At 41.0% G+C, this 15,206-nt stretch overlaps 1 protein-coding gene across 5 annotated transcripts in view; it reads right to left on the bottom strand.

Moving 5' to 3' along the window:
* RASGRF2 (Ras protein specific guanine nucleotide releasing factor 2) overlaps positions 1 to 15,206 on the bottom strand; it is a 230,136-nt gene that overhangs the window by 153,420 nt on the left and 61,510 nt on the right. The gene's annotated exons all lie outside the window — the stretch shown is intronic.

Genomic DNA, 15,206 nt, shown 5'->3' with positions numbered 1-15,206 from the left:
TAAGCAGATGTTCAGAAAAACAGAGACAAGAGAGATAGAAAGGTAATAACTTCCTGGGTTCCTGTTGGCTTCTAGTTTTTGGTTCCAGACCCTCATGATATCTGAATATAATATTCCCCTTGGGTTTGGTGAGATACTATTGCAGTTTCCACCTAATAATTTCTCTTTTTAACCTAAACTAGTTTGAAATATCTTTGTGTTACCTGGAACTAAAAGAGTCTTAAGACAGTTCCAAAATCACAATTTTAGTTCAATTATCTCACATTCTCAGCACTTACATCACGTGTGCCATTAGTGTTAGAAAAAAAATACATAGTGTCAGCAATATTTTTAATTCACTTGTTCTAAGAAATTACCCTAAGAGAGCAGAAAGAAAGGCTGTGTAAGTGTAAGTGGGAAGAGGGGGAAAGAAGAAAAAAAGGGCACAGTCTTCACAGAAATATGCTTTAGGGTACTTTCAAAGGAGAAAGTAATAACAGAGCATGAGAAAATTAGTTAATATAATGAAAATTCTGCCCTTTCTCATCAATTTTATTAGAAACATGCCAAATTTCTTACAAATATGTTAGATCAGTGTTAGGGAGCAAACGAGTATTTTGTTTTCTCCTATAAAAAGAAAAAGTCCAGACCAGGATGTGCAGCTGAATTCATGCAGACTCATCACCGATATCTGCCTCCCTTCACTTCCAAGATCCCACTGAAATGCTAGGAAAATTGTTTTCTGTTTAAAGAATGAAACCATAACAGCATTATAAAACAGGAAAATATGCTGTCAACAGACCATAAGTTTTATGAAATTCCATAAAGAGAAAAACCAAGTAGAATCAGCGTGGTGGGAAAAGTAGAGCAAGGAAACCACACATGCAGACCCCTTGCAAAAGCATGGTTCCCACCAAGAATGGCCAGAGATGCTCCAAGCCAGAATCAACAAATACAAAGGACGGGAGGGGGTAAGGGAACGATCATCAGGGCCTTTCATTAAAAAGTGACTTCAGAACATCTAGAAGTTAGGTTCCTCCTCTTCCCATTCTCCAAGATAAAGAAATAAAAAGCACAACTGGCAGGAATGACATGCCCTCAAGTCACAGCCCAAGACCTGCTCTCTGTAGAAAGGGGGCCACCTTCCTGAAGAAGGCTCCTCATGGGGAGGCTAGACTCGGAGAGAACACAGCTTGGCTTTACACCACACATCCACTGTAGACAGAAGAGAGAACCAAAAAAGGAAAGGCACTGAAAAGGACTAGAAGTGAAATACACTGTATGAATTTTCTATTGTGCAACAAATTACCACAAACTTAGTGGTTTAAACAGCACATATGTATTATCTCAAAGTTTCCATGGGTCAGTTTAGCTGAATCCTCAGCTCAGAGTCTCATAAGGCTGCGATCAAGGTGTCAGCCCAGGTGCATTCTGTTCTGGAGGCCTGAATGAGAAAGAACCCACACCCATGTTCATGCAGGCTGTTGGAAAAAGTAATTTTCTTGCAGCTATACAACTCATGCAGTTTGCTTCTTCAAGGCGAGCAGGAGAGCATCTCTGACCTCAGGGAGGGCCTCCATCCCTCTTACATTTGATTAAGTCAGGCCCATGCGGGAAAATCTCCTTTTTAATTAACTAAAAAAGTCAACTGATTCAGGACCATAATTACATCTGCAAAACCCCTTTTCCTTTGCCATAGAATGTAACCTAATCAAGGGAGTGACTATCCCATCCTGTTTGCTATATTCTAGTAGCTGATAGCAAGTCACAGGGTCCACCCATGCACACTACAGGGAATAGAATCATACAAAGGGGAGTCCCAGCCAACCTTCCTGCTGTCTGCCCACATACCTGAAAAGGAAGCCTACACAAGTGGCAGAGACCCTACATTCACAGTCACAATGTAAACCCGGGCCAGCTACCTGTAATAACCCTCAAGATCCTTCATTTATAAACAAAGATCACTAGACACTTGAGAAAACCAATACCAAAGAGAAAGTAGTAGGCAGCATGTAAGATGACCCCTAGTGGTCCCTGCCTTCTGGTATTCATGCTCTCATGGAACCCCTTCCTCTTGAGTGTGAGCTGGACCTAAATGACTTACTTCTAAGGAACAGAATATGGCAAAAGTGATGGGATGGCACTTCAAGATCAGTTTACAAGGAGACTCTGGATTCCATCTTACTGGCCTTCTCTTGCTGTGTTGCCGGTTTGTGCTGGAAGCCAGTGCCATGTTGTGAGCTGCTGCACGGAGAGGCCCACATAGATGGAAACTGAGGGAGGTCCCCAGCTAACAGGTGATGAGAAACTGAGGTTTCAGTGCAACAACTGGTAAGGAAGTGAATCTAGCCAACAATCACGTGAGCGAACTTGGAAGCAGATCCTTTCCCTTCTGAGCCTTCAGATGAGACTGCAGACCTGGACGACACCTTGACTGTTGGCTTGCGACCTTAGGGCAGAGGCACCCAGCTAACTCGTGCCTGGATTCCCAACCCACAGACACTCTGGGGGACAATACATTGTTTATTGTTTTAGGAATTATGGAGTAAATTGTCAAGCAGCAAGAGTTAATAAATATAGCCTCAGATGAACAAACAGAAAAGATACTAGAGAAACAAGGCTAATTCAGGTAACAGAGGTTTATTATCTTCAGAGAGATACAGAAGGATAGTAGAGTCACAAGGCACAAAGGGGCTGCCATGGAAAAGAAGTAATCAGATAACAGGAAGAGTTCTTGGAAACAAAAACAATTATTAAAATTTTACAGGTCAATGAATGTGTTAACCAATGGATGAAAACTAAGCTGGGTGGTTGCAGAGAAAAAGAACACTGAACAAAAATATAAAGAGATAAGAAATAAGAAAGACAACTGAGCAGCATGGAGTACAGATCCAAGAGGTCTAAAAACTATCTTATGGAAGTTCCAGAAAGAAAAAAACAAAAACAGAGACTGTGATGGGGAAGAAATAATCAAGAAATCAAAGAAGACTTCCTCAAACTGTATAGGGTACAGTTTAAATAGAAAGGCTAATCCTAGATCAGCTCAGTGCTTTGTGACCACCTAGAGGGGTGGGACAGGGAGGGTGGGAGGGAGGGAGACACAAGAGGCAAGAGATATGGGGATATATGTATATGTATAACTGATTCACTTTGTTATAAAGCAGAAACTAACACACCATTGTAAAGCAATTATACTTCAATAAAGATGTTTTAAAAAAAAAGGCTAATCCTAATGCCAGAGAGAATAAATGAAAAAAATTTAACACCCTGACACACCCTAGTAAAATATCAGATCTCTAAGGATAGAGAAAATGCATAAAAGCTTCCAAAGAGAAACCACAGGTTAGCTAAAGAAAGCAGCGAGTATCAAGATGATACACTTCTCATCAGTAACCTCGGATGGTAGATCACAATAGAGAACTGAAGGAAGATTATTTTGAACCTAAATTCCTACAGCCAGTCAACAAGTCAATCAATCAAGTGCCAGTTCAAGATAGAAAGAGTTTAGTAACGACCACGCTTACTACAGGAGAAAAATTATGAGGTTTTCCAACCAAACAAAACAGAAAACAAAGGCAAAATATGACATGGAATGCAAGAATACAAACCTTTGATGAAGTAAAGGACACTAGAAAGAAATCAGAAGTAAATGCACGCAAGATGCTTCTTCAAGGAGCAAATATACAATTGCATATGATTATATTTCATTCTCTGTGGAATCAAGCATCAGCCGTGATAGTTGGTACGTAATATTTGTAAAACCATGATGTAAATACCCCTCACTGTTTTTTAATTTTCAGAATCAACAGAGGCTTAATTAAATTTAGAGAACAGAAGGTAAATGTTTAAAAGTTTATAAACAGAGAATAAATAATAGTGAAAGTAATAAAACCTCAGGGTTAGAAAAGAGAAAAGAACAATAAAAACACATTAAATGTCTTAATTTATGTACCTCATAGCAGAGAGTCAATACATACTGCCCAAAGTTGATAAATTAATAGAGGTTTAATGATATTATTTTAAGATAAAAAGTCAACCATTGTAAGAGCCAAAAGTAAGTAAGTAACAAAAACAGAGGGGACAGAGGGAGGAGAGGTAAGAGATATTGAAAGAGTGTTAAATTCTTCATCTTTATAGCAGGGTGCCAATAATACTGCCTAAAATTACTGAGTCAAGAAATAGACAAAAGGACTTTATAGAATATAATATATGAATGACTAATAAATACAGGAAAAAAATCCTACTTAATCAATGTAGTAAAAATTGTTTATCAAATTTATCAAGAGTTTTAGAAAACAGTGCTACTCGGTGCCAGTAAAGACATGGTAAAATGGGTACTCTCCACTGGAGTGAGCCATTCCAGAAGACAATGTCACAATATGTGTTGGGATAGGTTAAAAAGGTCATACATATCCTTGGTCACAGTAATTTCACTTCTAATAATCTAACCCAAGAAAAATAAAGACTTGCAAAAAATGTACAAAGAAACAAGATGTTCATTCATTAAAATCTATGAAAATGGAAACAATCTAAATACATGTGTATATAATATGGAAATGATTCAAAAAGCAATAGTACGTCTACACAATGGAATGATCCAAGCCATTTAAAATCATATTTTAAAGAATAGTGAACATAATGGAACATACCCAAGACTTACTAATAAATGAACAACAACAATAACAAAAACCCCAGATTAAAATAAATATGATTTGTGCATGCACATGCATACATGTTCACTTGCAGAGAGAGAAAATTACGTATATCACAGCTACAAGGGGTTGGGAAGTAGGGGAGAGAAAGAGGGAAAGATAGATACTCCAAACACAAAAAGGAGATTTCTCTGGTTGGAGCAATTATGGGTCATTTTTAATCACTTCTTCTGTGCTTTTCTGTATTTTTCCAACATCTCTATAATACTAAGTGGGACCCCACAGACACACGCACAAGTCCTAATGGCAGATATTTACTCTGTGAGGTGGGATTATGTGATGTTAATTTCCTTCTTCATAAGTTTCTGTGACTCGAAATTCATTCTTTCATTCAATATTTATTGACCGTTCTGTAACCAGAAACTGTTCAAAGCACTGGATACAGGAATAAACAAAGTAGGAAAAAAAAATCTGTGCCCTGGTGGAGTATATACTGTACTGCGGAGCAAAAGACAATAAAATAAATAAGAAAAATATATAGTATGTCACCTGGTGATGGTTACCTTAAAGGAAAAAATGGAGGAGTAGGAAAAAAAAGTGGGAGAGATGGGGTTACAATTTTAACCAGGGTGTGAGAGAGGGTCTCTTTAACCAAGAGACCTTCAACCAGCGTCTCACTGAGAAGCCACCACTGGAGTAACGACCTGAGGAGTAAGCCTTGTGGCCAGCTGGGGGAAGAGACTTCCAAGTAGAGGAAAGAGCAAGTGCAAAAGCCCTGTGGTGGGAGTGGGTCTGGCCTGTGTGGGGAATGGCAAAGTGGCCTGTTTACTGGGGGAAGTATGTGAGAGGCAGAAGAGGGAACAGGATTCTGATGCATGTAGATCAATATAGAGTCTCAGGTTTTTACCCTGCATGAGATGCTGAGCTTTAATCAGAGGTGTGGCAAATTCGACTTTTAACAGGATCACACTGGCTGCTGTGGTAGGAAAGGACAGAGGTGAGGGGTGGAGTACAAGGGGAGAAAGGGAGACCAGTTGGAAGTTCCACAATAAGTCAGGAAAAAAAATTAGAGATTAGTCCAGCATCTAGCACGGGGCCTGCCACAAAATAGTCATTCAAATGAAGTCACTGTCAAATGAAAAAAAAGTCATCTAATGTGATTTATTTTACATGGTTTATTCTTCTTCACAAAATACTTTTCATTTCTCAAAATTTTCAAGTCATTCAAAGTATTTCATTTGGTCTCCATAGCTTACTGCTCTTACTGGGATATCTTCCCACCCTAAAATCACAAAGCTTTCTCTTTTTTTTAGCTTTTTATTTTATACTGGAGTATAGTTGATTAACAATGTTCTGATAATTTCAGGTGTACAGCAAAGTGATTCAGTTATACATATACATGTACCTATTTTTTTTTCAAATTCTTTTCCCATTTAGGTTGTTACATAATATTGAGCAGAGTTCCCTGTGTTATACAGTAGGTCCTTGTTGGTTATGCATTTTAAATATAGCAGTGTGTACATGTCAGTCCCAAACTCCCTAACTATCCCTTCCCTACACCCTTCCCCCCCGGGGAATTAAGTTCTCTAAGTCTGTGAGTTTGTTTCTGTTTTGTAAATAAGTTCATTAGAATCATTTCTTTTTAGATTCCCCATATAAGCAATATATGATATTTCGCTGTCTGACTTCACTCGGTATGACAATCTCTAGGTCCAACCATGTTGCTGCAAATGGCATTATTTCATTCTTTTTTTTTTTAATTTAAAAAAAATTTTTAAATTAAAGAATTTTTTTTTATTTTTGGCTGTGTTGGGTCTTCACTGCTGCACGTGAGCTTTCTCTAGTTGCAGTTGAGCGGGGGCTGCTCTTCGTTGCGGTGCGCGGGCTTCTCATTGTGGTGGCTTCTCTTGTGGAGCACAGGCTCTAGCCACACGGGCTTCAGTACTTGTGGCACACGGGCTCAGTAGTTGTGGCTGGCGGGCTCTAGAGCACAGGCTCAGTAGTTGTGGCACATGGGCTGGTTCCCCCGCAGCATGTGGGATCTTCCCGGACCAGCGCTTGAACCTGTGTCCCCTGCATTGGCAGGTGGATTCTTAACCACTGCGCCACCAGGGAAGCCCTATTTCATTCTTTTTAATGGCTGAGTGATATTCCATTGTATATATGTACCAAATCTTCTTTATCCATTCCTCTGTCGATGGACATTTAGGTTGCTTCCATGTCTTGGCTATTGTAAACAGTGCTGCAGTGAACATTGGGGTGCATGTATCCTTTTGGACCGTGTTTTTCTTCAGATATATGCCCAGGAGTGGGATTGAAGGATCATACGGTAGTTCTATTTTTAGTTTTTTAAGGAACCTCCATACTGTTCTCTGTAGTGGCTGTGACAGTTTACATTCCCACCAACAGAGTAGGAGGGTTCCCTTCTCTCCACACCCTCTCCAGCATTTGCTGTTTGTGGATTTTTTGATGATAGCCATTTTAACTGGTGTGAGGTGATATCTCATTGTAGTTTTGATTTGCATTTCTCTAATGTCTAGTGATGTTGAACATCTTTTCACATGCTTCTTGGCCATCTGTATGTTTTCTTTGGAGGAGTGTCTATTTAGGTCTTCTGCCCATTTTTTGATTGGGTTGTTAAAGCTTTCTTTATGTATCCCACTAGTAAATAAAAGTCTACTCCAGACTGTGTCAAATCAACTGAAAACGCATGCATGGCTTCCCTTCAGTGTAAGAATTTTCAATGCATTGCTATTTCTATTCTACAATATTTCCAATATATGTATTGTCTGATTAAGTTTTCCAGTTACTAGACAATGCTCAAGTTTAAGAGTTTTTTTAATCAAAACTACAATGAGATATCATCTCACACCAGTCAGAATGGCCATCATCAAAAAATCTAGAAACAATAAATGCTGGAGAGGGTGTGGAGAAAAGGGAACACTCCCTCACTGCTGGTGGGAATGTGAATTGGTTCAGCCACTATGGAGAACAGTATGTAGGTTCCTTAAAAAACTACAAAAAGAACTACCATAAGACCCAGCAATCCCACTACTGGGCATATACCCTGAGAAAACCAAAATTCAAAAAGAGTCATGTACCAAAATGTTCACTGCAGCTCTATTTACAATAGCCCAGAGATGGAAACAACCTAAGTGCCCATGATCGGATGAATGGATAAAGAAGATGTGGCACATATATACAATGGAATATTACTCAGCCATAAAAAGAAACGAAATTGAGCTATTTGTAATGAGATGGATAGACCTAGAGTCTGTCATACAGAGTGAAGTAAGTCAGAAAGAGAAAGACAAATACCGTATGCTAACACATATATATGGAATTTAAGAAAAAAAAATGTCATGAAGAACCTAGGGGTAAGACAGGAATAAAGACACAGACCTACTGGAGAACGGACTTGAGGATATGGGGAGGGGGAAGGGTGAGCTGTGACAGGGCGAGAGAGAGGCATGGACATATATACACTAACAAACGTAAGGTAGATAGCTAGTGGGAAGCAGCCGCATGGCACAGGGATATCGGCTCGGTGCTTTGTGACCGCCTGGAGGGGTGGGATAGGGAGGGTGGGAGGGAGGGAGACGCAAAGGGAAGAGATATGGGAATATATGTATATGTATAACTGATTCACTTTGTTATAAAGCAGAAACTAACACACCATTGTAAAGCAATTATACTCCAATAAAGATGTTAAAAAAAAAAACACATCAGGTAAACATTTATCAAGTTTAAGAGTGTTTGCCTAATCTATTCATTACTTCTGTTTCGTTTTATTTATTTATTTATTTATTTTTGTTATTCAATTTAACTTCCCTCAAGAAAAAATGGTTTCTCACTGCAAAGGGGAATAATAAAATTAAGCCATATAAATCAACATGATGGAAGTCAAACTAATCTGTTGAGCGTCAACAGATGGCACATATACGGGAGTAAAATATTCTTGTATAATATTTATAACCAAAACCAAACCACCACTACTACACACAGGAGGAAGGAAATATTCCAGTAGAATCCTGAAAAGTCCAGAGAAGAGGCACAGTGTAAAATCATAGCCCTTAATTATTTGTATAGAAGGGAAAAAACTGTTATCAGCTTAGCAAGGAATTGTTACTTGGGCCAGAAGTTTATCCTAGTTATTTTGATTGGAGACGTATTTGCTAATGAGAGACACGTGTCTAATATGCTAGATAATTATAATTAGCATATATATCCAGAATATCAGAGAGAGAGAACTATAGTTAAAACCCAAGCTGGAAAGTCATACAACGGGTAACTAAAGAAACACTCCCACCAGCTCCAGGATTATGCTCAATGTTATTGAGAATACTTTGGAATCGGCATTCCTCATAGCAGGGGCATCGTGGTGTCTTTGGGAATTGGGGAAATCCAGTCCAGGATGACAGAAGTGCAGTTCCTATGTAAGCAATGTTTGAGCGTGAACAGCAGGGCCCTTATCTAAGCAAGAACAGGCCTCCAAGCATCATTCACGGCCGCTTTAACATCGCTACCCTCCATTTTTCTGGCTCCCAAATTCTCTTACATCAATAGGTCCACTCCACTGTAATCAATATTTTTCATGTTTCACATCAGTGTTAGAGGTTCTAACACTAATTCACTCCCACAAATCTCTTCTCTTTCTACAAAGTTATATAAGGAAAGAAAAGCTTTGGAAAGTCATTGTTGACCCAGGTGACACAGCTTCGGTGGGGTAGGGACAGAAACCCACTGGCAAGGGCTGAAAAGAGGAGGAGCTGCATACAGAGGAAGAACAACAAAACCATTTCTCCAAGAAGCCTGGCTCTGCTTTCGAGAGAGGTCAGCAGCTAGAAGAGGATTCAGGGCCAAGGGAGGGGTTTTTTGGTTTAAGGTGGGAGAGATTTAAGGAAAATCAAAGAACACAAGAAAAATGTCAAAGTGAGCGGGACAGGGGGAGAGAGGAGGCTCAGGTAAATAGACTGGAACTATACGAGAGAAATGGAATAATTAACGGAGCAAGAAAATCAGACGGAAGAGGCTAAAGGAGGAGCTCTCCATTGAACCAGAGATGTTCCCCTGGGGCGGACCCCTGCAGTGGGTGAGCCCAGGTGCACATGGGGACAGAATGCCTGCTTTGTGAGTGGAGACGCGAGGTCGCACTGCAGTGTAAGCTGATGGTTAAGGAAGGAGACAAGATGAGCATCTGAAGCAAAAATACTGTAAGGAACAGGAAAGATAACTGACAGGTAGAAGTATTAACAAAGGGCTGCAAATAAGACAATCCAAGCCCAACTTTTCTCTAGAAAACAAGTCCTACCACCCAACCAAGTAAATCTTTCACAGTCCACAAACACTACCCCTTTTCTTGTGTGTTGTACTGTTCAAACTCTAAGGGAAAAAATGCCAAAGTCTCTTTCCTAGGGCAAATCTGGACAGAAGTTCATAGTAAAGAAATCCAATATCTCAAAAAAACAAAGTCCACATTTTCAGCTTTTTTAATAGCGATAGTTTTACTGTTACCAGAAGAATACAAAATATGGCCTTGGGATTGCTTTGGGCTATAACATCACCACCCATTTCTGATTTTCTAGTCCTGTGGTTTTGCTATGAAACATAAAGCGTTTTCAGCTTTTCTATGTAATCACTCTTCTGATTTGTGAGGGATTCTTCCATGCACATTCTACAAAGCGCTGATTTTATGGGGATGATAGGATACACACAGTGTATCCCTCAGTGTTGGACAGATTTTGTATTATATACTTTGCTCTAAATTAAGCCTCTATCCAAGTAAAAAGAATGAGGTTACAAGCATTAGGTGTTTGGGACAATTGCCATGGTGTGTGTGTGTGTGTGTGTGTGTGTGTGTGTGTGTGTTGGAGGGAGGGGTGAAGAGATTGAGAGAGAAAGAAGGGGCAATATGGACAACAGGTCACCTGAGGCACGTGTAATCAAAAGGACTATGGATAGAAACAGACCCAAGAGGATGGATTAGAGCTTTCTTTAGTGGACAAGAGGACAAGCCTTAATTGAAAATCTTAACTGGAGGATTAAGTCTCTCTGCTCATCAAGTTCAGAACTGACAGGGTGAAGGAAAGGGCTACGTCAAGCCCTAGCCAAACTAAACGCAACATGAGCTTTATGGAATGGAGGCATATGCCCGATTCCTTTCTCTCTTGCAAATATGCTCCCCATGAAGGAAACCCTAAGAGCCACCTGCCACAGGCACACACCAAAGGGAGGAGAGAGCATTGAGGGAGGGCTCTGAGTTTCAGTTGGAAACGTTGGAAAGCAGGCAAAACATCTCAAACACTGAGAGCATGAGGCATAGCTCTGCAGGTGAGCAAAGCCACATACACCCCATGGTGTGCAACACCAGGCACCCCATTCCCCATGACTCCAATGTTTCACAAGCCCTCCCCTGACCTCAGTCTTGGTAGAAACCCCGAGCCAGCTCTCCCCTCAGGACACACCTGACTTCTCTAGCAGCCCCTGATACTCATTCTCCCATACCTGACATACCAAGGGGCAAGAAGACCCATCAGTATTGCACAGTTCCCCATTGCCCCTTCCAGGCAGTCATACCCTCCAATTCCCTGCAGAAGCCCTTCCTGGCCAGGGCTCGTCGCCCTGCCTCACAGACCTGCTCTCATTCATCACATGTCCTCCCAGGGAGTGACACCATCCAAGCTAGGGACCTGAGAGACATGTTAGACACCACCCTGGTCTAATATGGCCCACATCCAGGTGGTCACAAGGTCCTTTGAAGTCTACCCCCTACAACTCTGGAATACTTTCCACCTACCTCTCTTCCCAACTGTCACAGACCAGGTCCTTCAGGTCTTATGCTTAGGCCAGAATGAGAAGATCCTTGGTACCTCTTGTACATCTGGATCCTCTTCCAGGCCATGTCTACCTTCTAACTTCCAAGGCTTCGTTTGATCAGGGCTCCAGAAGACAAAACGTGGGTAAAAGAGCTGTGGACATTGTCTTGTCAGCCAATGAGCCCTAAAGACCCACAATCAACTGGGTCAGTGTTTTTGACTGTCCTAATGTCTACAACTAAATCAACCATGATGGACAGATACGGCAAGAGAACAAAGAAACATCAGGCTACTGGAAATGTCCAAAGTTCCATACGCAACCAGCAAACCACTTATAGAACAAGCACGGACTTCATTACTATTAAAATACTCTGGCCTCACCTCATCCCGACAAAAACAACACTGAGTCTTGCTAGCAGCTTCCCATTAACCGGTCGGTGCCAGTAATACACGATGAAATGATACTTTAAATGTGCCAGTTTCTAGAAACATAATATCAACCAACTTTGAGCAAAACTGGAGAAAAAGCTTCCTAGACCAGGTCAAATCTTCAAAATAAGAATGTTAATTTCCAAAAAGATGTTTTCCTGGGCCAGATCTAAGGAAGAAAACATGCAATCTGACATGCCAGGAAATGACTTAAAGGTCCTCTGAAGGCAAAGAGGGGCAAGTTAATTCGGCTCTGAGGTACAAAAGCCAGCCTCAAGAATGTGATTTTCATGGCACCAAAGAGAGAACATCCAGTCCAGTACTGAGAAACACCTCAGGAAAAGAGCAGTGACCGAGAGGATTCTGAGCAGTCCCTGTTTCTACGTAGGATCTGCAGCTCAGAAAAGAACTAGCCTCAAGCTAAAACAGTCATCAGTTCATCAAAAGTTCAGACTTAAAAAGAGGGATCAATAAACCCATAATTACTGAGCATTTTCTACTCAAAAGGCAGTAATACCAAAGTAATGCCATCAGACTGTCCTCTAAAGGTAAAATGTTCAGTCAACCAACCAGTTGTTTAATTAGCACAATGCCAAGCAAAAACAGTTGACAAATCCTTTCTCTGTATGAGCTTCATTAACTTTCTGGCTCTGCTAATATATGAACAAAATCAGGATGAATTTCACAGACCAACAAGTTTATACCGAAAACTTGACTCAATGAAACATAAATGAAAAAGTTATTATCTTCTGTGATTTAGAAAACAAAAAATTTAAGAAGCATCTCAATGTAATAAGTCAAATATAAGAACTCAGGTATAAGGCAGTCAAATTAAAAGGAAGTCATCAAATAACCCAGTCCTGGACCTCAAGATAAAGGAAGAGCAATTCTAATGTACCAAAAGTCAGGACCTCAAGAAAAAAGATCAATTATTAACCAAATCTTCAAATCTAAAAGAGAAGAGAATTTTTACCATTCAATTACCTAAACCACTAAAGTGGTTTCTAAAACATTTGTTTCCTGACAAGATCATGTAAGCCCTGGATTGATCAGTCAACACCAAATTGCTACTGACCTACTTCCACATACATGACAAAGTTTTCTTGGTATACCAAAAAAACCCCTTACTTGAAATTTTACCATTTTAAAGTAATTCATACTCTATTGGGTTCACCACAATATTTGCTTGGCAACTACAAAGGCATTTAGGCTACTAATGGTACTTGGCTCTTCTGGAAAGAAAAAAATGGGCAAATACACGTGTTTTAAATTATTTACTTCCTTTTAACTCCCAGGTAAAAAGGAATAGAAGTGGTCACAACGATCGTGTCTGGAAATAACCCAAGGGCTCTACGTGGCCAACTTGATACTTCTTTCACCTTTGAAGACCTGACTTTTCTTTCTACAGTGAGTCAGTCTGCATTAGTCCTAAGTCTGAGCAAAACTCTCAGACAGAGACACTGAGAGTGAAGACAGCTGAACGGTGTGCCTGGATCATGATGGTGGCAAGTTGCACCGGGGCCCACCTTGGAGAGCAGCATTTGGTCGCCGACCCTGTGCATCTCAGAGAAATATTTTGCAGGGGAGGAAAGAAAAGGAACTGAAATCTTTTGCGAATAACACCTACTCTCAACCCTGACCTGACATTAATCCATTTTCATCTTTGAATTAGAGGAAGAGAAAAAGAAACAGAAGAGGGAAAGATGGAAGAGAAGAAGAGATGATAATGAAGAACGTTACAATATAGAACACTGGTTAAAGGTTCCGGAGTCAGAGGGACCTCAGTTTGATCCCAGTCCTGCCATTTAACAACTTTGTGTTAGACTTGGCCACTCTGCTTAAGCATCATGAATCTTCGTTTTCTCATCTGTAAAACGGAATTAATAATACCCTACTGGGTAGTTGTGAGGAATAAAAAAAGAAAGGTAAGTATGTAAAGCATTTAGCATGCTGCTTGCCACAGAGCAAGGTGGTCAATATACAGTAGCTGAAGAAAGAAGAGGGGAGAGGATAGGAGGGGAGAGGAAAAAAGTCTCCAGGGCTCAAAGAACAGCCTAAACTCGAGACACCTTACGTGCTTTATAATCAATCTGAAAACATTTCCTAATGACTACATAATTAGCACTGTGCTTCACTCAGCAATGAATGTGTCCTCACCCTCCTCCTCTCATGGTACATACAGTCCAGCCCAGGAAACAGAAATCACACACGTGAAATATGTAAAAATTAACCTACGTTGTACTAAGTTGTTAAATATTCCACATGCAGTAAAGCAAGCGCTGAGGCCACTTGGAGCGGGGGGCCAGTGAGCACTGGCTTGCGGGGGGCAAGTGTCCGGGAGTGGGTGTCAGAGACAGACGTGAATAGACTTATAGGAGAAGGTGGGGGAGGCATGTCTGGCAAAGAAAAAGCCTGAGTTTTGCCACTGAAACACTGAGGATGCGAGCAGGGAGTCATGGAGTGAGGAGAGCCTGGGTTAGGGCAGGGACAGGCAAAAAGCAGCAAGTTTGGGAGCCATTCAAAGCAAAAATGGACAGGACTTCGGAACTGAATATGAAAAATAAAAAAGAGGGGTCTGCCTGCATCTCTTTTGGATTCTTCATTCTCGTTTGAGGCCAAGAGTGCTTATTTCCACCTTCCTGGTATTTTTTAGGAGGAAGACAAAGCACACTGTTCTCTTTGCCTAGATGGCTGTTGGCGTCCCCTTTCTCGATAACCAGGCTGCACAGGGCAAGGTTTACAAATGCAGGCTCAGCTGGGTCCGTATCCCAGCTCTGCCACTCACTAGCTGTGTGGTCTCAGGCAAGCAAGCTAAGCTCCCAGGCCTCAGTTTCCTTATCTGTGCAAGAGAGGGTAATTCTGATACATCTCTCACAGACTGTTGAGAGTATAAGTGAATCAAAACATTTAACATTTTCATCCTCATTTGTCAGAGGATAAAGCTGAGGCACAGGGCTTCCCTGGTGGCGCAGTGGTTGAGAGTCCGCCTGCCGATGCAGGGGTCCAAGTCTGCCTGCCGATGCCCCGGTCCAAGAAGATCCCACATGCCGCAGAGCGGCTGGGCCCGTGAGCCATGGTCGCTGAGCCTGCCCGTCCGGAGCCTGTTGCTCCGCAACAAGAGAGGCCGCAACAGTGAGAGGCCCGCGTACCGCCAAAAAAAAAAAAACATTTAACAAATTCCTTAATTCAGGAAAACTTAGAACAGTGCCTGGCACAGAGGCACAAATCCTATGTTCAGTAATTATCATTATTATTGTTTTATCTTTTACCTTAATCTTTAGCCAGAATATATCCATAGGAAGTGCAAAGAATCATCTCACACATGACTAAG

This window comes from Pseudorca crassidens, chromosome 3 (genome assembly GCF_039906515.1).
Source record: "Pseudorca crassidens isolate mPseCra1 chromosome 3, mPseCra1.hap1, whole genome shotgun sequence".
NCBI classification, from domain to species: Eukaryota; Metazoa; Chordata; class Mammalia; order Artiodactyla; family Delphinidae; genus Pseudorca; species Pseudorca crassidens.
This window is presented reverse-complemented; position numbering and strand designations above follow the sequence as displayed.